This window comes from Lissotriton helveticus, chromosome 5_1 (assembly GCF_964261635.1).
Source record: "Lissotriton helveticus chromosome 5_1, aLisHel1.1, whole genome shotgun sequence".
In the NCBI taxonomy this organism is placed as follows: Eukaryota; Metazoa; Chordata; class Amphibia; order Caudata; family Salamandridae; genus Lissotriton; species Lissotriton helveticus.
Genome location: NC_136065.1, coordinates 585,319,712 through 585,345,970, shown reverse-complemented (window position 1 = coordinate 585,345,970; position 26,259 = coordinate 585,319,712). Strand labels below are relative to the sequence as shown.

The 26,259-nt window shown below is 44.2% G+C and overlaps 1 pseudogene; it reads right to left on the bottom strand.

The window, feature by feature from the left end:
• Positions 1-26,259, bottom strand: part of LOC144753281 (uncharacterized) — a 190,486-nt pseudogene that overhangs the window by 5,374 nt on the left and 158,853 nt on the right.

Sequence of the window (26,259 nt, the reverse complement as noted above, 5' to 3'; positions counted from 1 at the left end):
TTCTCTTACGCAAGGAACAGCCATTGACATAAGTCAAATTTTGACACTCTAGAACGACTATCATTGGTATCTGCTAGGTGATAGTTGGAACAATTGTGGAACCATTCACGAATAAGGTATACCACCTTCTCTTGGGGTCATCCTGGGGATTAACGACATCTAGGGGTAGGGCTTGACGAGACTGAGAGCCAGTTCCCCAGGTCCCACTTTCCTTTGCAAGCGGAAAGCCACACAATGGACTTATTTCAGTGTGGAGGTACTCACCATACGAGGTGCTGTTCACTATTCTAGGGGGGACATGGCACCAGTCCAAACATTGCACCTGTCCAAGCGACCCTTCAGGGATGATAGGTTAAAGCCAACATTATTAGTGAGCTATCCTAGGGTTGGCTGTATTGCGTGCAGCCCTCGGGCTACGTCTTGAGGGAATATAGAGCAGCTTGTTTTACCAGTTTTTAATCTCATGAATGGGTAAATGAAAAGAACAGGTGTATAACAACAAGTATATATATTGGTTCTAAACACACCCCTGTAGTTCCTTTCCGAGGCAAAAAACAAGAATTACAGTCAGTAATCTTATTTAACACACAAGTAAATTGGCACAATATACGTGAGCCCATGATGAGATTTAATGGCGAATAATTACAGTGTGAAAACTTATATGGCACACAGTAATTTAGCACCATATACGTTGAGCTCTAGGGGTGTAACAAAGCCATATATTAATAATATGGGGGAGGAACCACGAATAGCAGAAAGGCAGGGCCTAGAGCCTGTAGAAAGATTACTTGGGGTCCTGGTAATGATGCAGACCCTGATGTCACACCCAAAGGTGCCCAAGAGCCTAGTTGCGGCACCACATAGTTCTAGGGATGCATGTGATCATGTCCGGTTGGCTGGGATGATATTCCCCAGAGGTCAAAGTGGCGAGCGGAAAGGGTCCTTTGGCCAGCTTATGGCCTGGCAGAGGTAGGGCTGTGCTAATTCTTTTAGCTAAAGACTGTGAGGCTGCACTGTTAAGTAGACTGTCTTGTTTTTACACATGGACCCTATGCATAGAAACGTGGGTAGGAAACCAGGATTAAGAGGCGATGTCCTCGCCTACAGCTCAACTTTCTTGTGTAACAATGATTGTTAAAATAGGAAGCCAATTTATAGCCTACCATGGTGGGGGTGGCGCAGATCCTATGCTTAACGACATAGATGCTGCAATCGCAAACAAACAAACTGAGGCTATGCTTAACATTTACTGTCGACGTGTTAATGTGTAGTAATCTGGCACTAAGATTATCTAAAACTTAGCAATGGATGGTAATGTAAGTCTAACGCGTGTACAGCAGTTATCGCCGGAAACACTAATGGTGTGTGTCTATCTTTTCAATTTATGTATGACCGGGTGTATACCTGGAGTGCTCCACATCACAACAACTGCAACAGGTGGACAGCCCAAGGGAGGCTTACGTCAGGCACGGCTGGGTCCAGGGCGGATATCTGAGGAGTGCCCCACACCGCAACATCAGCAGCGGGTGGACGTCGATAGCGAAAGAATACGTCGAGAAAGAGGACACCAAGGGCCCAAGTATTGCTGGCAGGTGTAAGTGCTACCCATTCCCTAAGGTGGAAGTGGGAATTGTCACCCAGGTTTTCTTGGTCTTTCCCTGGTTCTTGCATTTTCTCAAACCTGTCACGCAGGGGAGGAACTCAGCACCAGAAGTGGAGGAGCTACAATGGCCGGCACAAACAACAGGCTGGACGCAGGACAGGGAAGAATTGGTTTGAGGGTCTGTGCCAGGGTCAGTTCAGGAACCTCTTTCAGGGACTTTTAGCCCAGAAGCCCGACCCCCTGTCAGTGGTGATACTTCACCCAGGGGGGACTGAATTGGCCAAACTGGGGAGGCGAATACTCATTGAGTCCATCTCCACTGTGGGGGGGTCTTCAGGACTTGCCTGGGTGGCACAGTTGTAGGGCCTCAACTTATCCCGTGGTGGCAGGGACTCGGTCAGGGCGTTGAATCACTCGATAAAGAGGATCAACACACAGAGGGACGAGTTATTTCAAGCCCCCCCCGGTTGTAGATGATCCAACATGGGTGTATTTGTTCTACCTGCTGAAGGGAGTCCATTTGACGGAGGGAGGAAGGGTCCTGTAGTCTGACGATGTCAGGGCCTGGGTGGAAGGTTTTGCTAAAAGTGAGAACTTTCTAGGGTAGGTCTAGGCAGGGGGAGGCCAGATCGTCGGTTAACAATGCTGGCCTGTGGCGGTAAGGTCATTATCGGTGAGCACATATTTGAGGTCTGAGGGGGCGGGCATCATCCTATGGAGGTTCCCGCCCAGGGGGAGGGGCCTGCGGGCCACTCCCAGAACTCCAGGGGCAAGGTAATATGCAAAGGAGCGCGGGTAGGAGTAGTTCACGCTTTCCTTAGGCTGGTAGCCACCCCGCGCGCGTGGACTCATGACGCCACCGGCGCAGAGTAAGGGCCCTCCTTTAGTGGGTAAATGGAGTTCAGGGCGTAGACCGGGCAATTCCCGGGGTAACACTGCGCATGCGCACATCCAGAGGGGAGGCGCAGCTTGTAGGACCTGACACCGGTAGTGACCCTGCCATATGGCCAGAAATGTACAAAAATTCTAGATGAGGATGTTTAGTCTAAGTTAGGAAACAACATGTATTAGAGTTTTGTTAAAGTCAGGCTCTCAAACTTGTTGCTAAGAATTATGTACCTAAATGTCCTGCTGAATTTTTGTATAAATTGTTGATTATGCAATTAAAACCTTTTTTAATTTCATACTTTAATAAATACGGCCGGGCGACTAGCGCCCGCCTTCCAAAAAGTAAAGACGTCTCGTGTCCACGTTCCTGGGTATTGGGTGCCGGATTGGGGGGGAGGCGGCAGCTAGTCGCTGACCATGTGAAAAGGGGGGGCCCTCGGCCCCCCCGCACGCATGGCGGCGCGGCGACCGTCGCCCCCACTGTCTCCTTTGTCGCCATTCGGCGGTGGGGGCGTGCCCTTGGGGGCGCGGCCCACCGCCGATTGGCTGGCGGCCTCCCTGACCCGGATCCTGGGAAGTGGGTCCGGGTCAGGGGGGGCGGGCTATAGGAGGGGCCACCTGGCCCCTCGGGAATAAAGAGATAGGGAGCGCCCAGGAGACCCCCTTGTCCCTGGACGCTCCCTCGCCGAAACGGTGTGCCCCGCGCTCGGGGCTTCTTTGTTTTCCCACCCACCATCCCTTGGAACAAAAAGTTTTGTAGCAGTTCTTATGTCTGGGTGAATGGTAAGTTTTGAAGGTACGGTCCACGGGTCTCACAGGGTAATAGAGATGGAACTGTTGGTATATTTTGTTGATGCTTTTGTCTAGGAATTTTTTCCCCTTTTAGCAAGTCATGTGTGAAGTGAATTGTATTTGATGCTAAGTGTCTTTAGGCCTTTTTTCCCTTTGTAGCTATACGTTGATACTGTTATTTATTAGCCAGTGTAGCTGTCCTTTAGAATTTTTCCCATAGGTCGTCGTATTTATTAGGTATGGGGCATGCGGTAAGGTCATTATCGGTGAGCACATATTTGAGGTCTGAGGGGGCGGGCATCATCCTATGGAGGTTCCCGCCCAGGGGGAGGGGCCTGCGGGCCACTCCCAGAACTCCAGGGGCAAGGTAATATGCAAAGGAGCGCGGGTAGGAGTAGTTCACGCTTTCCTTAGGCTGGTAGCCACCCCGCGCGCGTGGACTCATGACGCCACCGGCGCAGAGTAAGGGCCCTCCTTTAGTGGGTAAATGGAGTTCAGGGCGTAGACCGGGCAATTCCCGGGGTAACACTGCGCATGCGCACATCCAGAGGGGAGGCGCAGCTTGTAGGACCTGACACCGGTAGTGACCCTGCCATATGGCCAGAAATGTACAAAAATTCTAGATGAGGATGTTTAGTCTAAGTTAGGAAACAACATGTATTAGAGTTTTGTTAAAGTCAGGCTCTCAAACTTGTTGCTAAGAATTATGTACCTAAATGTCCTGCTGAATTTTTGTATAAATTGTTGATTATGCAATTAAAACCTTTTTTAATTTCATACTTTAATAAATACGGCCGGGCGACTAGCGCCCGCCTTCCAAAAGTAAAGACGTCTCGTGTCCACGTTCCTGGGTATTGGGTGCCGGATTGGGGGGGAGGCGGCAGCTAGTCGCTGACCATGTGAGACTGAGCCACCCAGATGCAAGTTTGTGCCCTTGTGATGGCCACAGTAAACAAAGTACTTTGCATTTTTTTACTATTTGTAAAATGTACCAGAATCCGAGGGCCCGCTTTTTTAAACCTATGCTGATTGCCCAGAATATCCAAACGCACGGAAATGCACTGAACCTTTTTGGTCTCACCAGGTAGCCCGCATGTGTGTTATAATGTTGCACTATTTATAACGAAAGCTATTAAAATTAGGAAGTCACACTGTAATAGGTAAAGGTGATGTACCAAAAGGTCCTGGAAGTGTGAACTTTGAAAGGCTCACATTATCGATTGCAGTCCCCACCTATCATATTATCTGTACATATTATTTTAAATATGTTTTAAACACTTGTCTCATTTAATATTTTATATATATAATGGATTCATCTATGTATGTTTATATCAAAAGTGTGATTTTAGCTATGTACTTTTATGGTTGTATTCCTTACACATCCAAATAAAGTTTATGAACGAAGAGAACTCAAGTTTGTACCTTTGTCATTTAAAGCGCTATGAAAATGAAAAAAAAAAATAAATAAAAAATCCCAGTCACTCACAAAAACCAGGCAGTCCCGCATTGATTGTACAAATGCATGTGTTTCCAAGTAAGCTTCAAGTACCCAGTGATCAAGAACGTGTGTAGAAGCTTCTCAACTGTGAGACAGAAATTTGGAATTTCCTAATACCCGATCATTGGTATATCTCAAGGATCTAGTGCTTTCCCTGCTTACGAAGGAATAATTTGAGCATTCCCTGTTTATTCTAATTGTAATGTATTTATTCATGTTGGACTTTTGGGAGGCTCAACACATTATGGAAACTCCAAGGGATTAAGGAAGGTAGATGGAAGACAAAGGCATAAGAACAGGACAAGGATTTAGGAGAGGAGGGGGTTAAACTGTTTGATTTAGTGAACGCCCATCTTTTGAAGGAAGAAATGTCCTGTATTAATTTATTGTCTTCTTAATTCCTGAGCTGCTTTATCTTTGGAATTGTGCTTTTGAAAGATGAAGTATTGAGTTTAGAGATGGTCAATAGAAAATCCTTCATCCTCTAAGTACTTCAAAGTACTCCAACAAACATTTCACAACCTCGCTTAGGTCACATTTTCTTGCCTGCAGCCTGCACAGCAGGGCTATTGTCTAGCTCATTGTTTCTGTCCTAGTGTCCATGGAGAATGGGATATTCTATGAATGGGAATGTGGAAAAGTAAATATTATGGAGCAGTGTAGAGGGCTGTGGTTCTGGATGGAGATATGTGCATGGGGAAGCGGAACACTGACACAGGGAGCTCCCAAGTAAGGAATGGTAAGAGTGATTTATAGAGCCAGCAAACTGTAGCAGGGCATTAGGCAAGGAGGCGGGTCAGAGATTGTGTTGACTGTGAGAAGGTGGCTTTGTATATGCTGTCCACTAATTAAAGTGGGCACCCCGTACCAATCCACACGAACCTTATGATGTATGAGGTCAAAGATAACCTTATTGAAAGATATCCTAGTGGTAGCTATGGAGAGCAGCCCTCAGGCTTAATCTTGAAGGAATGTAAAGCAGCTTGTTTTGCCAGAATATCACCTCCTGAATGACTAAATGAAGGAGAACCACAAAGTAGTTACATAAAATTATGTATTTATAAATATAACCCTCTCTACTACCTTCTACACGAGGATAGAAGACAACACATACAATACTGGAACAATAGAACAATTGTAAGTAGCACAATATACAGCGGGCTCCAGGGGGTAACCAAACCTTATACTAAATTAGTGGTATAACAATCACGACTTGACTAATCACAGTGCCTAGTGCACATAGAATCGCTGGGACCCCAAGGAACCACCCAAGGTGATGACATAGGAGACCCAGGGGGGACGGGTGCAACAAGGAAACACGACCGCATGATCCATAAAACTCTATGAGAAAGTCGTGGTTACAAAGTTAAAGTTTAAGGACCCTTCTCTGAGGACTTCGAACAAACCCTTAGGAACTTAAGAGTTTAAAGCCATGTCTGGTGGTTCAGTGGACTAATGCATCCACTTCAGGGGCCTGTGTTTAACCTCATGGTCACAGGTTCAAATCCCAGTGGGTCCACTCAGCCTTTCATCCATCTGAGGTCGATAAAATGAGTACCATTGAGTTGGGTAACAATAAACATCTGTTGTTCAGCGCCAAGATACCTCTGGGTGAACGTGCGCTTTACAAATGCAGATGTTATGTTATGTAAAGAGCTATCCCACCCGTGGATATCATAGTATCGGAGTTACCTCTCCCAGGGAAGCCGGGTGCGTAGGTCTGAAGTGGTGTCGGAAACTCTTGTTGTTCTCTACGGAAGGAAGTGATTAAGTACTGCTGACGCAAAGGTGAAAAGGGTCCAGTTGAATTCAAGCCTGGATTCTTGATGGAGGTAACCTGAAAGCAGAGGGGACAGAGTCTGGGTTACTTCAGAGTGACCAGGGGCTCAGTAGATGAATGCCCACCAATGTTGGGTGTTTCAGATGCGAAGAGGGGATGCTTGACTCTGCAGCCATGAGGTCCCAGAGGCATTGAGGATAACCAAGAGCCGGAGGTGAGCTGTCCCACAAAGGATGTCGAGTGCTGAGGGGTCGGCGTCCGACAGAAGCACCAAAAAGCCTTGACAACAGCAACCCACACAGGAAGTACAAACAGGTTACGGTGTGGACCAGAAAGGACCAGGGGACTTACTAAGCAATGGGGAGTCGGGACATGTCTGGAGTAACCAGGAAAGCCCAAGAACAATCAAGATGACCCTCAGGGGGACCCAAAGGCCGAAGGACCAGGAGTCACAAGGGGCCTTGAGCAAGATTGCAAAGCACCAGCCGACGGAGCACTCGGTGTGAGGAGGCCAGAGCTTTTTGGTGCAAATACTGCTCAGGGTCAGGACTACATGGAGTCCAATGCTCAAGAATCACCAACAAACAGATGCACTTGCAAATGGATGTGGTGCACAGGGGTTTCGGTTACGCAGCCCCCACAAGCATACTGGCCTCAAGCTCAGTGAGAGGGCATATCGACCTCAGGAAACTTCAGGAACCGACCACCTGTGTTGCTGAAATCTTCAGAGTCCACAGGAGCCCAGGAGCAGCTATCGGTCAGTTGCGCTTTAGGTGCCTGCGAAGCAGGGGAGTGACTCCTTCACTCCAAGGGAGATTCTTCTGTTGTCTTAAGTGCTCCACAGGTCCTGCACGGAGTCTGTATGGAGTCCCGGCACCAACTCGGCTTTGGACGGAAAGGGGGACAAAGTCAAGCCCAGTCGAGGTCCAGCAAAGTTCAAGGTGTCCAGACGGTCGAAGGTCAGTGTTTTCTTCTGGTAGAATCTTGTCCACATAAAATCTAATGTCCTGTACCCAGGTAACCCATTTTATACCCACAGGAGAGGGTTGGACAGATTCAAGGATCCCTCCTAGGGGAGGGGCAGGACAGAGGGGTGGCTACAACCATGTCCTTTGTCCAGTTTCGCACCGGAGCAGGAACCAATGGCTCCCGGAACTGGTTTGAGCTGGACTATGCACAGGGACACTAAATGTGCCCCCAGAGCAGACTTTCAGGCACTCTGAGAGTGCACCCACCCAGCCTCAATACACTAAACCTTGTCTGGGAGGTGGTCAGACCTTCCCGTGACATGATGCCTATTGTGCTGCCTTCCTCTGCTCGAGCTTGGCTTAGCAACAGGAGGTCAGAACTGTGTCTTTGGCTGGAAGCATCCATTTTGTGCTGTACGGGTCGAGAATGCTGGCACCGGGTAGACCGGTGACCCCAAGAAGTTCGCTTCAGAAGGGTGGAATCATACCTCCCACACCATTTACTGGTGTGGAGGTATTCTTCCAATGTGCTTGATACCAAACACGATATGTTTCCATGCAGCTGTTTTCAAGATAGCATTTACCGCAAGGTTATAATGCACCTCTACCTATATGTCCGGCTGAGTTACAGACAACCTGGGAGAATAGTCTCCGAAGGCTGCAGAGAGGCTCGGCTCAGGCAAGGGCACCCTCTCACATAAAATCCAGCACCCTGCCTTCAGAATTGATAAGGCCTGCTATAGGGGTGACATACGTTTTAAGTGTAGTGACCATTAGATATAGTGAACCTATATCTAAAGTAAGTGGTGCAAGCAACATCTAACACAGGCTGAAGTAGCATGCCCTCTCATGAGTGGCATAATACATGCTTCAGCCCATGGGAGGCCTCTGGGGTACCTACGCCCTGGGTACATGGTGTACCATATACTAGGGACTGATAAAGGTATTCCAGTATCCAATATGGAGTGTACCAAAGTACTTGTATGTCAATTTAAGGGAGAAATCAGATAGGCTGGGGTCCTGATTAGCAAGATCCCAGCCAGACCAGCAACAGTGAGACATCAAGAAAAAAGTGGGGGTAACCACAAGAAGCAACAGTGGATTGTTTCCAAACATCAGCGTTTGTCACATCAGCATGCACCCATTGCCTCTCACAGCAGCTTGAACGGTTACCATGCCGCCCATTGTGAAGGATTGCCCTTTTATTAATTTTTACTTCGGAAGCTTTGCACTTTGCAAGGACTGTAAAGATTAAAATAAAAAGCTGAAATTCAGGGTTTGGAATCTGGCCCATGCACTCTATGATGGTAGAACATTTCAGTAAATGACATTATGAAGACTTTTTTCCATTTTTAAAATGTTATAAAATGTAATGTATGTAGGTTTAGAAACACTCGTCTTAATTTTTAAGACTGCTTCATGTTTATGAGGATGTGAGGGTGTTTTAAAAAAAAACATACCTAAAGCTCTTAACTAATTGGGCATCCAATGAGGAGAATCCTAAAGGGATAACATAATAGAAAAAAGTGCTTTATTTGTGAAAAAAATTAAAAGTTCAAAAGCCCAACGTTTTTCATAGGAGGCCATGTCAGAGTTGCTGAATGTCAGGGTAACTGAATACCAACGCTGTCTAATATTGATTCTACCTCATACCTGTTTCTTTCCACCACTCGAAACATACCCTCCCTTTATCTCACAGTTTTTTTAATCATGCTTTCCTTTTTTATCACTCTGTTTATATCTATCTTCTTGTTTCTCCTCTTTCTGCCTTTCAATTTCTCTGGGTCAAACTCTGTGGATGGCAAATAACTTAGGGGCATATTATCAAGGGGGTTTATCTCCGCTTTTTTGGCTTTAAAAGCCAAGAAAGCGGAGATAAAATTATCTCCCTATTACCTAGCTGTCGCTAACACCAGTTAGCGACAGCTAGTAGGAGATAGCGACCATCTTGGGCCCCACTTTGCATGTCAGTGATATTTATCACTAATGACATGCAAAGTGGGCGTGCCAAGATGTTAGCGACTGGAAACAGTCGCTAACATCGCTATCTCCTATTACCAACTTTTGGAGATATTCGCGCTAAGTGCGAATATCTCCAAAAGCTAACACCTGCCCTGAGCAGTTCTTAGCCATGTTATCCAATGGGAGGTAGATAACATGGCTAAGAGCATTAGCTCGGTAATGCATGAATATCGCTGACTTTTCAGCGATATTCATGCATTGCGGACGATTTTTAGCGCATTTGCGATAAACCTTGGTAATACCAAGGTTTATCTGCGATAAAAATCGCCGCAGCTCAGCTGTAAATTTTTGTCTCTAACCAAGCAATAGTGATAATTATCGCTATTGCTTGGTAATATGCCCCTAAGTCCCCTCAAAATTAACACTGGTGTCCAGCTGCATTTGCTGGCACAAATTAGGCCCTGATGCGAGTTCGAATTTGAAACAGGGCCTAATTTGTTGTTGTTGGTTGCTGTGAGTAGGGCCGAACTGGCCGTAGCGGGCATCACATGTTTTTTTCCTGGGAGGCTGGAAGGGTGGGGGGCCGGATTTGCAGTTGTAGGGGCTGTTTTTGTTACTGGGGGCCAGTTTTTTAGTGCTTCTGAAATATCTGCCCCCAGTAACAAAAGCCGCCACGCTTCTGAATCCCTTCTCCAGCAGGGACGAGGGGGGAAGGCTTGTCCGTCAAAATTGCCAGGTCCGCTTTGGGTTCCCAGCCCTGGCAGTGAGAGAGGCCCTTGTCATTTCATACGATGGCAATTGCTTAGACACTTGCCCAGGAACCTTTTCTTGCCTACTCTTGGTGGCAGATCTCCAAGAAACTAACGCAGCGCGATGCAGCAAGTCATTTTGCTGCACCGCGCTGCGTTAGTTTCGAAGCACAGGGATGCGACATATTTACAACGATATGTTGCATCTCTGTGCTTCCACCTGCGCTGACTGGCGCACAAACTGCTGCAATGCACCGGGGCAGGCACTCTTGCACCATGGTGCAAGAATGCCTGCGAGATTGTTTTTGTGCAGGAGGTTCCCCTTCCTGCACAAAAACAATCAATTGAGGTGATTTCCTCTTCCAATGTGTGCTGTAGAATGCAGCAGGCATTGAAAGAGGAAAAAACCTAGGAGAAATGAATACATTTCTCCTCGTTGCACCTTGCTACACCACCCCTAGGGTGGCGTAGCATTTCTGACGCATTTCCAGATTTACAATGTCTCGTGAATCTGGAAATGAACAGTGGACATGGGTGCTGCTTGGGAACACCCATAGCAACAACCATCTCACACCCCTAACATGCAAAGTGTTGGGTGAACAGGGACGATATTTACAAGCACAGGTTAAGTCACGCAGGGTTACTTTACCTGCGTTTGTAAATATCACTCAACAGGCTGCTCCACTGGTGCATCACGCAACGTGCTGCACCGGCGGCGCATGGGGCTTGTAAATCTGCCCCACAAAACTTTGTGCTGCAGAAAATCTGTTCAGTACACAGTGACACAAGGATCACTCTAGCAGCAAGAAGGATTGTCCTCATGTCCTTTCACATTTTTCCTGAAGAGTTACTTTAGTTGAGTGAAATGATAAGCATGAGCGAGACGAAGTCATTTATTGAAAACGGAGGGATTATTTTGATCCAAATTCTTTCCATATTCAATATCGGTCCACTCTGTGAATTCAATTCAGGGAAAATTGGGTTGCACTATTTTGCTTTTAGATTTACAACGGAGGTGCATTAGGAAGAGATGGACTAGCTTATAGAGATATTAGGGCAGGCCCTACGTAGTCAGTGCCTCCGGTGGTTGTTTGTCAGAACATTGCTAACAAAAGTTTCATCTGGCATAAGTATCATTTAAAGTGGGAGGGCTGGACTGCATCCGTTTATTCTGTTTTACCACTTCAAGTAGAAATGAAAAAGCTTTAAAAGGGCATACAGTGAATGATGTAACATTACATCTCAAAATCCGCACGTGCATCATGAAAGCATCATCCTAGAATGCCTGCTGTTGGTGATTGATAGAAATGCAGAACGACAAAAAACGGTTGATCCCTCTAAAATATATAACTAATTTAAAGCAAAACACAAAGGATGAAATGGCAGAAAGATTGCACAGCAAGTAAAGGCAATCATTACATTCATGATTGATCCCCTTCAACAGTGGAATGTAAAGATAATCAATATGATATTTCTTGTGTGATATTCCCACCGCACAACTAATATGGTTTTTGGTGATACCAGGAGGCAATGAGAATCTTGAAGGGCAACACCTCCATTTACACAGTTTTTGCCCTCAGTAAGTTTTTATTCATGACTGGGTTGATAAGGAAAGTTAAAGGTCTTAAATTCTAGACCAGGATAAATCGGCTGTTTGCACTGGCTGCTTCTTTTACGCATGAACACGTTTGTTACTCCAGGCTGTGTTACACGAATTCTTTTACATTCTTTTCAAAGAGTTATTATGATAGGATGTAACTGATTTTATATGGTCCTAACACTTTCGAAAAATTGTATTTAAATGATTGTTTTATTGTCTGCAAGTTTCAAGGAATCAATTTTCCGAAATAAACTTTATAAGAATAAGAATTGTGTGATGTGTGAAATATACTGATATCAGGCCCCGTTCATTCACAGATCCCTCAATGATACAGCTGACCTGCCTGCATCTCTTTCACAGCTGCATTGCAAAGCAGTCTTATATGTGATCTAACAAGAAGAATTCAGTGTCCAGCTAACTGTGAGGTCAGGGAAGTCCAAACAAACCACACACAACGACGACCCAGACAACTATGCCTGTGAGAGGAAGCAGCTACAAAACTCTCAGAAGACATAAATATCATGCCCTAAGCATCGTTTACAAAACTGTAGCTCCATTGGGTGAAGATTTTTAAATATTCACTTCAATGGGCAACATTTTCATAAGCAATGTTTAGGACAGTATATTGTTGTCAGACTATATTTTGGCCAGGGTCTTCTGGTACCATAGAAGTAGGAACTGCCCCATGTCTGAGTAGGGGTCAGGGAAATGGAAGTGGAATGTCGGGTTGGCAGTGAGGCGGCATTCCCAGAATGCTTTGGGTTCCAGATCCTGATAATCCCAAGCGTGGTAGTGGCAATGTCACATGATCAACATATCCCTTACCTTTCCTCTGCTTGGTGGCAGCGGCCTGCAGGGTCTTCACCTGAAGGTCCAAAGAACTGAGTTGATGCTTGAGAAGGTCAAGTTCTAAAGAAAGAAAATTCAGTTTAGAGCACAGATATTTTCCCACAGTCTATACAGACAGAAGATTACTATTCAAATGATGATCAAATTATAGACCATGCTTTAGCATAGACTTTTGCAAAATAGAATATTATGTTGTTTTCAACACAATACTTTTAGAAACAAAGAACTGAGGGGAATTATAAGAATCAGACGTAAACTACAACCTAATTTTCAGCAGCTTCCAAAATGGGTGGAAGTCAGGCCGTTCTCAAATCAGTCAGCATTTGGTTCCAAACCCAGAAACCTTAAGGTGAAATGGGTGACAGCTGCACAACCCAGGGGAAAGCATCTCCAACCTGCCAAGTATTAGCAGGACAGACGGGAGGACTGCAAAGTGCAAACTTTTTTTGTGGGCCAAGAAAATTTGAAATGGACAATCAAATGAAGTTGAAGCGATTTCAATGTTTAACATTCGGATAATGTGTTTAACACTCTAGGCATCCTTGATAAGGGTCAACATGAAGAAAAGCTTTCAGTGGTGCGAAAGAAGATCCACGCAGGCTAAAAATGGACATTGTTAGTGTAAAGGTGAGACATCACTACAGTACGCACCACAGGAAGTAATACTGGCATGAAGGACGAGAGACAATGTTACTGGAATTTAGAAGATGTAACCACATTGGGCCACTACTTGAGTCGAGTTGACCTACTTCTGGAGTACTCCTGACATACTCATAGATTCCCAGAGTAAGTCATGAGTACTCCTGGCAAACGTCTGGAATTCAGGTGTAAGTCAGGGCTACTAAATTAGCAAGACCCTCCTACTTACAGTAAATGCTTTCCAATCTGACCCATTATAAATTTCACGTTCCATGGATAACTGTTGATCTGGAGGAAACCTCAGATTTACCATAAAAATCATATTGACTGCCAAATTACAAAAACTAAGATTTTGAAGTGATTAATTTCAAGAAATGTATTGATTGCTGCCCACGTCTTCATCTTCAAAAGCCAGTTCTACTGTGCTCTAAAATCCTTGACAGTAGTTACCTACAGCTCCAGCTGTACATCATCCAAATGATATTATTGCTCTAGGACATCAGCCCAGCTCTAAAGTCTTCCAGGATTCTCATGTTATCAACAAGCCTACAATGTTTGGCATTCAGATACATCTAGAAATCTGAAGGTAAGGAAACTGCACTAAGCCTAGCAGCAGAGATAAGTAGAATAAATGGGTGTATGTCTGTGACAAAGAATTGATTTTGATATTACAGGGTGCAATAATTTACCCTTCTATGTAATTATGCCCATGTTGCTACTACTGAGGAATAATTTCCATCAAATGACCAGACAAAAAAATATGTTAAATCCAAAGGGAAAATAGCGTTGCCGTTGTTCCTCTGGTAATACAATGTGGTTCACCCTTCTCCACAAATAGAGGGCAAATATACTCAAAATAAAGGATATAGTCAGTCTTAAGTTATTGAACTGTAACCAAAAGCTCTAAATAAAAACTAATGGCCATACATTCTTTCATTAGATTAGGTTATTACCTATTTTGAACTCAGAAGAAACTATATGAGATAAACCTCTCTAAGAGACGACAATCAATACTAACATTAAGCTAATAGAAGATTTAGATAGGTAAGCATTCAAAACATAGACAAGAAAAGCATCTTCAAGCATGATAGCATATGCATCTTAGAGCTTACACCACGAAAATAAAGAAACAGGGGACAGCTTTGAATACACAAGTTCACTGGTATGAGCTAACCTGTAAAAAATAAATTGGGCAAAGAAATTAACGTGGACAAATACTAAATGGTTACTGTTTGAATTTAGATTTGTCCTGCTTGAATTGTGTTTTAAAACCTTGCTTGAATAAATTGAGTTCCCGAAGAAGGTGCAAGTTATTACATTTCCAGCACTGAAATACAGGCTGACTGACCATATTTATAATTGTTCTTTACCACCAGTATCAGGGATTTGTTAGAAAATTGTATTCTTTTGGATGGGAAGTCTTTTTGCATTCTTTGCATGCAAATCAATTTAATAATGGGCAACTGTTTTAGGAATATTGCCTATTGGATATTTAGAAATGTGTGATGCAACAGTGAATTGTTTACATATTTGCTGGGTTTTACGATTTTAAAATAAAAAAATGTAATTCTTTTTTTGGATTTCATGATTAAATATGTAAGAGAACTAATAATAAAAGAAATGAAATGAAATGAAGTATTTATATAGCGCTACATGTACCCAAGAGTGTCTAGGCCCTGATTCAGACTAGTGGATTTCACATATTATGATGGAGTCACCATTAAAAAAGCCCGGGTTTCAGTCCTTTCCTAAATTTAAGCAGGTTGGTTTCTTTTTTCAAAGTTATAGGCAAGGAGTTCCGGAGCTTGGTGGTTGGATGAGTAAAGCTTTTACCTCCCCATTTTACTTTCCGCACTCTGGCAACGATCATTTTTCCACAATCCGACGACCTAAGTGGTCTAGCCGGGATATAAGGTTTAAAAGATTGTGACAGCTGCCACGGACCAAGGCCATGCCGAGCTTTGAAGGCTATGAATAGGGCCTTAAATTGTATACGCTTGGCTATGGGCAGCCAGTGTAGTTGTGTGAGAGCCTTAGAGACCGAGCCATAGCATGTGATCCAAAACAGGACTCTAGCTGCTGCATTCTGAACAGTCTGAAGTTTATGAATGCTGCGCTTACTCACACTAGTGAAAAGGGCATTGCAGTAGTCAAGCCTATATGCAATAAGTGCCAGTACCACTGTTTTTCTTAAATCGAAAGGGATAAAAGGAAGCACTTTCTTCAGTATTTTAAGAATGAAGAACCAGGCTGACGTGGTGCGGTTGATCTGGGTTTCAAATTGGTATAAAAAAGGACACCAAGATTTCTCACTCTGTTTGAGGGTACTGGTAATGGACCCATGTGATCGGGCCACCATTAATCTGACCATACTGAAGATGAATTCCCAAAGAGCATAACATCAGTTTTGGACACATTTCATTTTGGATAGTTATCTTGCATCCACTTCCCTATATGGCCCATACAGTCTTGAAATCGAACTTGAGTATCCGCAGGAGCACTGTTAGTTGAAACGATAAACTGGGTGTCATCATCCGCATATGACACCAAGGTGAAGCCATAGCTTTTGATTAATTTGGTCAGAGGGATGACATACAAATTAATCAAGGTAGGGCTCAAAGATGAGCCCTGGGGAACTCCACAGGGAAGGGAAAAAGCAGGGGAAACAAATTCTCCAAGAGCCACCATTTGAGATCTGTCTGACAGAAAAGAACTTAGCAGGCAGAGTGCTTTGTCCCTGATCCCCAACGATAAAAGACGGTTAACCAACACATTGTGGAAAGAAATGCATGAATTTACTTAGAGTCTGTCCACGTTGAGAGTGAATGAATTGGCCAAATGGGAATTTGATACTAAGGGCTTGATTTAGAGTTTGGCAGACCAGATTACTACGTCATAAATGTAGTGGAAATCCAAGCTGCTGGATTATGAGTCCATTATATCCTATGGCACTTGTAAAACGGGGAGAGCTATCCCTCACGTTTGTGACAGAGTAACCCATCCGCCAAACTCTACATCAAGCACTAGGTCTTCAAGAGTATATATTTACACTCTGAAAATGAAGGGTGATAACGCTGATCAAGAGCACGGGGGTTGGTGCTCATACAGAACCACATTCTCTCAATCTCCATTTGAAATCACTTACATTCAAGCCTTTCTCTCATAAGTTCTGCATGTCAAGTGCTGGAACAGGGATCAGTCCTTAGACAATATCAGACTTTTAGGAAAGGGTAGCTTCTTATGGAAACCACACAGCCTTTCCTGGTTGTAACACAGGTTACACAGAACATTCCATATGGATAGCAATGCCTGGCAGTACCAGGATAGACAAGCCTAAAATCAAAAAAGCTCAAGGTAATTGATGAAAAATTCTCACTGGGCTAAAATATCTTGGTAAGACCAAAACTGAAGTAGAATTGGAGCTGGTAAGACTGGATCAGAACAGAAGCAGTGTTACTAGATTACTACAGCCCCAGTAAGTGGAAGAGTTGTGACTCAGTGGTACACTGATCCGAGATCCTGTACTGGTCAGTACAATAGGAACCACCTGATATGAGGAGGCCTTATTTTAGAAGGAATTGGTCATACAATAATGACGGTTTTGGTCGCCATCTTGAAATTAACTTTGCATTCAAAGTCCATTTTGGAATAGAGCTTGTGTTTGGTAGCCTTCGTGGAATGGAGTTTCACTAAATGGGAGATGAACTGAAGCATCCAGCTTGACTCTGAGTCTATGACTGTCCTGGCACCATAAAACTTCACTGCTGAACATACCAAGTTAAAATCGTGCCTTAAACCCATTGTTAGCATATCCATTATTTGGGTACAAAAAAGCAATCAAGAGGGTTTGGTGTTACTGTTATCATTTGATTATGCAAGTAACGAGTTTGAATTCTGGCAAGGTTAACTCAGTATTTCAACTTTCTGAGATGAATAAATCGAGTACTGTTTATTTGAGCAATGAGAGCAATGAGCAATAACAGCCCAGTAGCTTACAATGCTCAAGAGTGGCAAAACTGTGGCACTACGCACTATAACATGTTGCAATGTATGTATCACTGAAGTGTAATTGCGATTCTCCTATTTACATGACCAGAGAATCTGGATTTCATTAAAGACACGGAGGCTAACATTATGCATTAATCCTTTTAATGCAGCTCTCACACAGCCGCTTACGTCACAAAGGTAAGAACAAGAATTAGGTGACATCATAGTATCCATAAAGGCCAGGTGCCAAGGGAGATCAGCCTCTTTTAAATGCCTCGAGTGACAGGAGAAGTTGAAACGGAGGAACAAAGCTTGAACTTGAATGAGGAACTGGAGACCATCTTGAATTCCAAGTAGATTCATCAGTTAGAATTGTCTGAAATGGAAAGACGAGGTAAATCAAGGAGAAGGAAGGAAAGTGACTTCATGAGAAGCATGAACAAAAACATCACAATAAGAGAGCATTGTAAAACGGATTAAATAATTGTAAACCAGATTAAATAACAATTCACAATTACCCTCAGGGAGGGACGGGAGGGATAATGTTAGCCTCCGTGTCTTTAATGAAATCCAGATTCTCTGGTCATGTAAATAGGAGAATCGCAATTTCATTACAAGACAGGAGGCTACATTATGCATGTTGGTAGCCTTGAATAACTGCATCAGAAACATTTTCAATTGGTTTATAATAGTGATGTGCAAAGGTATAGGCGTTAGACCAATCAGCGGATTTAAGGATAGCATCCAACTTACCACCAGACCAGAAAGACTTGCTGGCCATAGCGCTCCTGAGAGAGTGAGCCTGGAACTTAGACAGGTCAATACCAGCAAGGTTCATAGCAATTTTAACCCACCTAGCGATAGAGCAGGATGAGATGGGTTTAAAGGGACTAACGTAAGAAACTAAAAGTTGATTTGCACCAGGAGGACGAAGGTTAGACATTCTGGAATCGTATTCCTTCATGCAATCAACGACACATAGTTTTGGGTGAGAATCAAAACGAGGGTAAAAGATAGAATCAGACATGGTTTTAGTTCTTCTAAATATTTCGAATTTAACACCAAACATGTCGTAACATCTATTAGAGATGTCGAGAGCCTTGACATCAGAAACTCTGCGACAAGAAACTAGACATAAGAGAGAGGCGAGCTTAATAGAGAGACATTTCCTGTTAAGGAGAGAATTATTAGGCCATGAACAAAAAAGATCAAGCAATAGTTTAACATCCCAAACTGATTGATATATAGGACGAGGGGGTCTCTTAAGACGAATGCTTTTAAGAACTCTGCAGATAATAACGTTTTTACCTACCATTTTACCATTGACAAGAGCATGGCCGGCTGAAATTGCAGATCTAAAGCAATTAATTGATCTATAGGAGAGACCATTATCGTAGATTTCAACAAGGAAATTAACAATAGAGACTATAGGAGCCTCCACGGGATCCAGGTTCCTTTCCAAGCACCAACTAGACCATTTCTTCCAGATTTTATTGTATCTTTAATGGGTTCCGGGTGCCCATGACTCTCCGAGGAGAGTGAGAGCAGACGACGAAAGTCCAGACAGTTGGTGAGATTGCCTGACACTTTCCAGGCAAGAAGGTTCAAACTCCCCGAAACAACCAGGTGATAATCCTCTCCGTCTGCGTTTAGGAGGAGGCCCTGAGTCACGGGAATCAAGCAGGGAACGTCGCAAGAAAGTTCCAGAGCAGTGGGGAACCAGGCTTGAGACGGCCAAAAAGAGGTTATCAGAACAAGGGAGCATTGTTCCTGTCTCACCTTCTGAAGAACCCTCTGAATCATCGCAAAGGGGGGAAAGGCGTAAGGGCGAAGGGGAGCCCAAGGCTGGAGGAAGGCGTTCACAGCTAGAGCACCCGGGTCTGGCATCCAGCTGAAGTACTGGGGAAGTTGGAAGGTCAACCGGCTTGCGAAGAGGTCCACGTCGAAGGGACCCCAGAGAGTGTCCAGGGAATTGAAGATCGTCGCATCGAGTTTCCAGTCGCTGAAATCTTGAAGGAACCTCGAGTTCCAATCCGCTGAGATATTGGATTTCCCCGGAAGGTATTCTGCTCTCAAAGAAATTTTGTGTTCTAGACAGAACATCCATAATTTCTTGGCCAGATCCGATAGGTCTGCGGACCTCGTGCCACCGAGACGGTTGATGTAAGAGACCGCAGAGACATTGTCCATTTTCAGAAGGACAGATCTGCCCTGAAGTGAGTGTCTGAAACTCATCAAGGCATAAAGCCCAGCGGTTAGCTCTAAAAAATTTATGTGGTGGGAGGACTCCGGAAGGGGTCCAAACTCCGCCGGTGTCCTGGTCGAGGAGGCGAGCGCCCCAGCCATGGAGACTGGCGTCTGATTCCAAGACGAAGTCTGGGGTGGAACCAAAGATAGCCCTTCCGTTCCATGCATCCAAATTGTCCAGCCACCAAGCGAGTTCCAGTCTCGCTGGTTGATCCAGAGAGATCTTGTCCCCATACCAGAGACCGGACCGGAGGGCTTGGGCTTTCACCCTCTGGAGGGCACGGTAGTTTAGAGGGCCCGGGAAGATAGCTTGGATCGAAGAGGAAAGAAGACCCAAGAGTCTGGCTAGCTCTCGTAGAGAGAGAGATTGATGTTTCAGGACAAACCTGATTTCTTTTCGGATTTTCGCGATCTTCTTCTTCGGGAGTGAAAGAAGACAGCTTGAGGTGGTCACGGTGAAGCCTAAAAACTCCAGGGATTTTGAGGGAGTCAGGATGGACTTCTCTCTGTTTATAATGAAGCCGAGATCCTCTATCAATTCCATGGAGACCCTGAGGTCTTCTAGAATTTGTTCCTGGGTTTGAGACATGATGAGGATGTCGTCTAAGTAAATAATTAGGCGAACCCCTCTTGCTCTGAGAATCGAAACAATGGCTCTCATGACCTTGGTGAAACACCATGGGGCGGAAGAGAGACCGAAGGGGAGAGTTCGAAATTGGTAGAGGTGTCCGTCTCAAGTAAATTGGAGGAAGGATTGGTGTTCCTTGGCCATAGGGATAGTAAAGTAGGTGTCCTTCAGGTCTAGCTTGACTAGCCAATCTCCTTGGAGAAGAAGGTCCCTGAGGAGATGGATGCCCTCCATCTTGAAGTGGCGATAGACCAGGTATTTGTTCACTTCCCGTAGATTTATGACAGGCCTCCAGCCTTTGTCCTTTTTCTCTACCAAGAAGAGGGTACTTACAAAATTCTTTTGTGACCAAGGAACCTCGATAATAGCTCCCTTTTTCAGCATAGAGGAGACCTCCTCCTTGGCGATAGCTAGGTGTTCCGGGGGGAGGTCCAAGGGTCTTGGAGTCGTGGATTGGTAAGGAATGTCCACGAAATCTATCATGAACCCGCTGACAGTTTGTAGGACCCACGGGTCCTGAGTATAACTTTCCCAGACATGGTAAAACAATTTGAGCCTTCCCCCGACCTTTGTAGGGGAAGGAGGAAGGAGGGCACTTACTTGAGGTGTTGGTATTAGGTGCTCCACGGGAGGGGAAGCCTCTGCCTCGGGAACCACGAGCTCCTCGTTGGGGGTAGAACTGCTTGTTCGAGGGGTAGTATCCCCTTCCTGCACCACCTCTTCCTCTGCCGGAGTTATAGGGCCGGAAGTTGGCACGGCCGAAAGAACGGTCCCTTCTTCCGGCCTGATCAAAAACATTAGATGGAAATACTTTTTTCAGGTTACTCTGAGCCCTATCAAGCGCTGTAAAGGTCGCGACGTATCTGCCAATTGACTTAATCATATCTTGCCCGAAGAGTAGGCCTTGAGGTTCGGAAGAAGGTTCTTTGTCGGCCAAGTCCCCGAGTTTGGGGTTAATTCTGTTTAAGACAGTTTTTCTCCTTTCCATGTTGAGGCTCGAATTGGCGTTCCCTAGGAGAACGATGGCTCTCTGGCTCCAACCCCTGATGAGCGCAGTGTCGAGGGGAGTATCTGAAATATAGGACTCCTCAGCAAGATCAAGGATTTTGGTGAGAGGGCCTAGGATGTCTAGTAGACGGTCCTGGCAGGATTTAAATGCTCTTTCGAGCCCCTTTCTAGGGTCCTTTCCCAGTTTAAAGAGAAATTTAATAAGGTCTGGGTCAAGGTTGGGGGTCTGGCAGACCTTATCCCCAATCCATGGTCTCGGGCATTCAGCGCGCATGATGTTCCTTGTATCAGTTTCCAAGGAGTTTCTCAACCATTTGGTTATAAACTTGCCGACATGTTCCTGGGGGGACCACTTAGAGCTATTGGGGCGTGAGATATTGACAGGAGAAAACATTTCTCCCCCTAGGGGGTCAAGGATGGTATCCTTGGAGGAGGAAGGAGGGTCTAAGTCTGGAAACGAGTTGGGGTCTGAGTCGTTGGAGAGGTAATCATTAGGATCGAAAATGAACTCGTCGTAGGGTTCCTCGAAGGTCTCCTCCAGGTCAGAGTAGGTATCGGAAAGAGCACTAGCACCGTGACCAGTCGTGCCTCTTAGGACACCTTCCAGAGTTGTACCGCCAGGGGTACCCAACCTAGTTGTGCCGCGAGGGGCACCAATGCCTCTTGGAGCGCTAAGGCTTCCCGAATCCAGAGAGGTGCTTGGACCTCCAAAGTTCCCCGCACGACTATCTATAGTGTGCTTGGTTTTTCTAGGTGCTTTGAGCCTTGTAGGGTCATTAGGTTGTTGCCCAAGGTCGCTGAGGGTCCTCTTACGAGACATTACCTCGCTAAAGGTATCGAGCATGCATGCTCTCATTTCCTTTTTCAGAAAGTTTTTGAAAGCGTCACTATTGTGAGAGGGAGAGGAAGCCGTAGCATCCTCGCTCTCCATATCTGACATTTTGTTTGGTGATAATGGAAAACAGAAGGCTTAACCTGCCTCTTACCTTCGCTCTTTCTTTTTTTTTTTTATCTGTATGAATGCCATGTTTTTTTTTTTTTGTAAGGTTATGCCTGCGCTTGCCAGAGAATGCCTTTGTTTGCCTTTGTTAGCATATTTGGGCAGGGTTGTGGTAAGATTTGGTCGAAGCAATAGTCTGTCGGTAGCTCAGGAAAGCCTCACAGCAACTGACGTGCTCGAGGCAGTGCTGGGAGAAGAGGAATGACCCTTAGGAGGCAGGGGGCATTGCGCCGCCGCGGGTCATTCCTCTAATGCGGGACACGCGAGGGGGCGCAAGATACCGGGATGGTATCGGGAACACAGCGCGAGGGGAAACGGGCAGCGATGGTGCGTTTTAAGAAGGTGATCCATTTTAGAATTTAAGGCATACTTAAAGGGCCGATTTTGTTTTCAGGAGTAAACGGGAGCTGTGAGCGGTCGGCGTGTAAGGCGGGTGTAATCGAGTGTACTGGGGGTACAGGGAAGACACACGGTGCGGGGAAGACAACCGAAAATTGAAAGTCTTGGGGAGGGGTTACAGCAAAGGTAACACAAACGCCGGTAAATGGGAACACACGAGTCCCTATGGGGGTCAGCACGAGCATAGCATATATATAAGCATATATATAAGCAGTATCATACATATGTATAGGCAAGGTTCAATAAGCAGTAATAAAGATCTATCAACATCAACAACTATCAATAACAATATCAAGTGTTAACATTAGTAAAGACAAGGAGTAGTAAAGGCAACTTATCTGTTTGAGAGCCGCATTTAAAAGAGGCTGATGTCCCTTGGCACCTGGCCTTTATGGATACTATGATGTCACCTAATTCTTGTTCTTACCTTTGTGACGTAAGCGGCTGTGTGAGAGCTGCATTAAAAGGATTAATGCATAATGTAGCCTCCTGTCTTGTAATGAAATACAGAGTTTGGACAGCTGGAAATCTCTTCCTTAGACTATGCTTGTACTTCCTGCTACGTCTCTTAAAAAGTCTGGAATATTTTCTTGTTGTGTTAGAATAGTGGCATACCTTATGGAAGTATCCCATGGAAATACTTAAAACCCTTTAACTTTTATTAGCTACGTTGTTTTGTTTTAAGAACACACACTAGCCATTTTTCAAAGGACTCTAACTTAGGCAAGCACATCCATTTGCAATACCGGGCTCTATGATATGAACAATCAGACTCCCTGTATGAGACCCTGGAGACAAGATGCTTGGCAGTCTATCTGACAGAAGGACCATGTTCTTTAAGTGAACAAGGCCAAAAAAACGACAGAAAGGATAAGCTGATTTCCTATAGGTATTCTTGTTTCATATGTGGTTGAATGGCCACGGCAGCAAGGCAAACCTTAAAAGAAATGTACAATTTGATATCTGCAACTAAACCTAAAAACAGTAGAAGAATAGAACTAAAGGGCTGATTTAGAGTTAGGTGGATGTGACACTCTGTTACAAATTTTTTGAATATCCCGTTTCCCATATTATAAGTGCCATGCAATACAATGTAATTGCAACAGGGTGGACGGGATATCCGTCACGTTTGTGAGGGAGTATCCCATTCGCCAAACTCTAAATCAAAACACTAAAAGTCCTTATTCTTTTCTGTATATAATATTAAACTGTATTAAGTAAAATGACACTTAAAGAATGGTTGATTTTTTTTATTAATCTGTAATTAAAGAAAATCTAACTACTCCATAACAAACAATGAAAGCCTAGGAAAGCTGTAGAACTCTTCAAACTAGGCTGTTCCTGTTTGCTTGTGGTTTGCTTTTACTTGGTTAATATTGCTTGTTGTATAATTCCCAGTGTGACTAAGCCATGTGTTTTTTTCAGTTTTTACCTTTGGAAGAATATGTTTATTCATTTTTTTCTTTTCCTCTTTTGATGTCCATTTCCACTTTAGGGGATCAAACTAACTTCTATCCTGTTCTCTCTGTCTCTCTCTCTCTCTCTGTCTCTCTCTCTCTTTGGCTTAAAGGGGTTTCATCGTGGTGTCTGTGGAAGCCCTTCCATATTTTTAATTCTAAGATGCGAAAATCAAAGAGAGGAGCAGCTCAAATGCCACACCCTGATATGATGAAGATGCAACAGAGGGTATTGTGTATGGATTGGACAGTCTGGAAGTCTGATTGAGAGGGATTAAGGAGATTTTATTTGGAATGGCAGACGGTTAGGCAGGTAAAAAGAAACAGTTCTGAAAAGAAAGGCAGTAAGAGACTAGTAAATCATTGGAAGGGGATGTGGTCAGCACTGCTTGTTTTTAACAGAGGCTAGACGATTTCAGATTTAAAGTGTTGTGTAGATGTTACAGTCAAAGGAAGGAGTGCTTAAAGAGTGGGATCAAAATAGTACATGAGAGATGATTGTAAAGGGTTTAAAGGGGTTTGGGCCTGGAAGGCTGGGTTGTGGCACCTGATGGGTTTGCAGGTTTGACTATCAGAAGTAGATTAACGAAAGATGTGGAAGGAAAGGTGTAGAGGTGGGTACAGCGGGTGAAAGGACTGGATTGCATTTCAGGAGGCATGAAAGCCATGAAGAGCTAGCCAGAGAAGTTTCAATTGTGGGGAGAAATTAGTATGCCATAGTTAATTCATTGAGGGAGGAAGCACAAGGAACAGATAAGGGATTGGAAACGTTCTTATTTTTCATTGTTAGGAGCTATGGTGAAGAATCTCAGCAATTTCTTAAACGATTCAAGTTGCCCATTAGTTCTATTTTTGCCCCACCCATGAAGGTGTTTTTCATTTCAGATTTCGATGAGTGAATAGTGGGCGTAACCCCAGACCGAAGGAGGGAAGGGCTCAGGAGAATGTATGGGGAGGATAGTGCAAATTAAATGCAGTTCATAGAATGCCATCCAATGAATTGAATGAGGTGGAGTTTAGCAGGATAGCAATATTGTTATGGTAAGCGGTCATTGAAACTGAAATTGTTTAGAGCAATTTAGATCAAAAACTATAAACCTATTTGGTAATCATAAAAATACCACCAAATCAGACCTATTACTTTAGGACACAACATGTTTAAGTCTGCCTACTTTCTGTGTTGCACACGCAGGCTATATAAGATCTGTCTGTGGGGAGGTAAATTCTGCTTCCTAGACACATTAAGTAGCACTTAGGCATCTAAACACGGTGCCCTCATTCGTTACAGCTAACATATTTTTCTGATTACGGTTAAAAAACATTATAGTGCTATTCATATAGTGCAGACGTTAGCAGATGGGCAGTGGGCCACATATAACACCAGAGGTACTGAAGTAGTTAACAGGGGATCCCACTACACGAGTAGAGAAGAAAAGATGACAACTACAAGAATAGATGAATAAAGTAACAGGCTTAATAGTGAAAATAAGGTCAATTAATTGTCCGATTTCAGATGAAATAAAAAGAATAGGGTTTCAGAGCCTTATGCAAGGAACGGAAGTTTACACTAAGTCTGAGTTCTTTGGAGATATGATTGCATGCTGTAGGAGCTCGGAATGAGAAGGCGCAGTTGAGAGTTTTTGATTATGTTGTTATGGGAATTTCAAGAAGATGTGTTGATTTGCCTCTGATGTTTCTCTGTTCTCATGCGGTGTGTAGTTTGCTTCTTAAGTAAGATAAGACAAAAGTGGAGAACTTGTGAGTGAGACAGAGGAGTGGCTGCCAGTGGAGATCTGTTACACTGGATGTAATTTTGTCAGATGTGTTTGCACCCTTAACCAGGGGTGCTGCTGAGTGTAAAATGGACTTGAGAGGCACTGCTGAGTCTTCATGGAGGCGAGCTAAAATGCTGATGTCACCACCAGATTGAGAAAGAACAAGAGATTTTACCATTGTCATGAAGTCTGCTTGTAGAATAAAGTGCTTTAGTTTTCAAGTGATATGGAGTCGAATGAGGCAGTTTTGACTGACTTGGTGTGTGTCTTTTATGATTATTTTATCGAAATAAATGCTTTTTGAATTGAATTGACTGACTTGGGTTTTTCAGTTTGCACAGTTATTTTCTGGTCGATGGTAAATCCAAGTAGTTGGAGATGGCAAATCAAAGATTACCAATGTTGTCTCCCTCCTAGTATAGGACTGGTG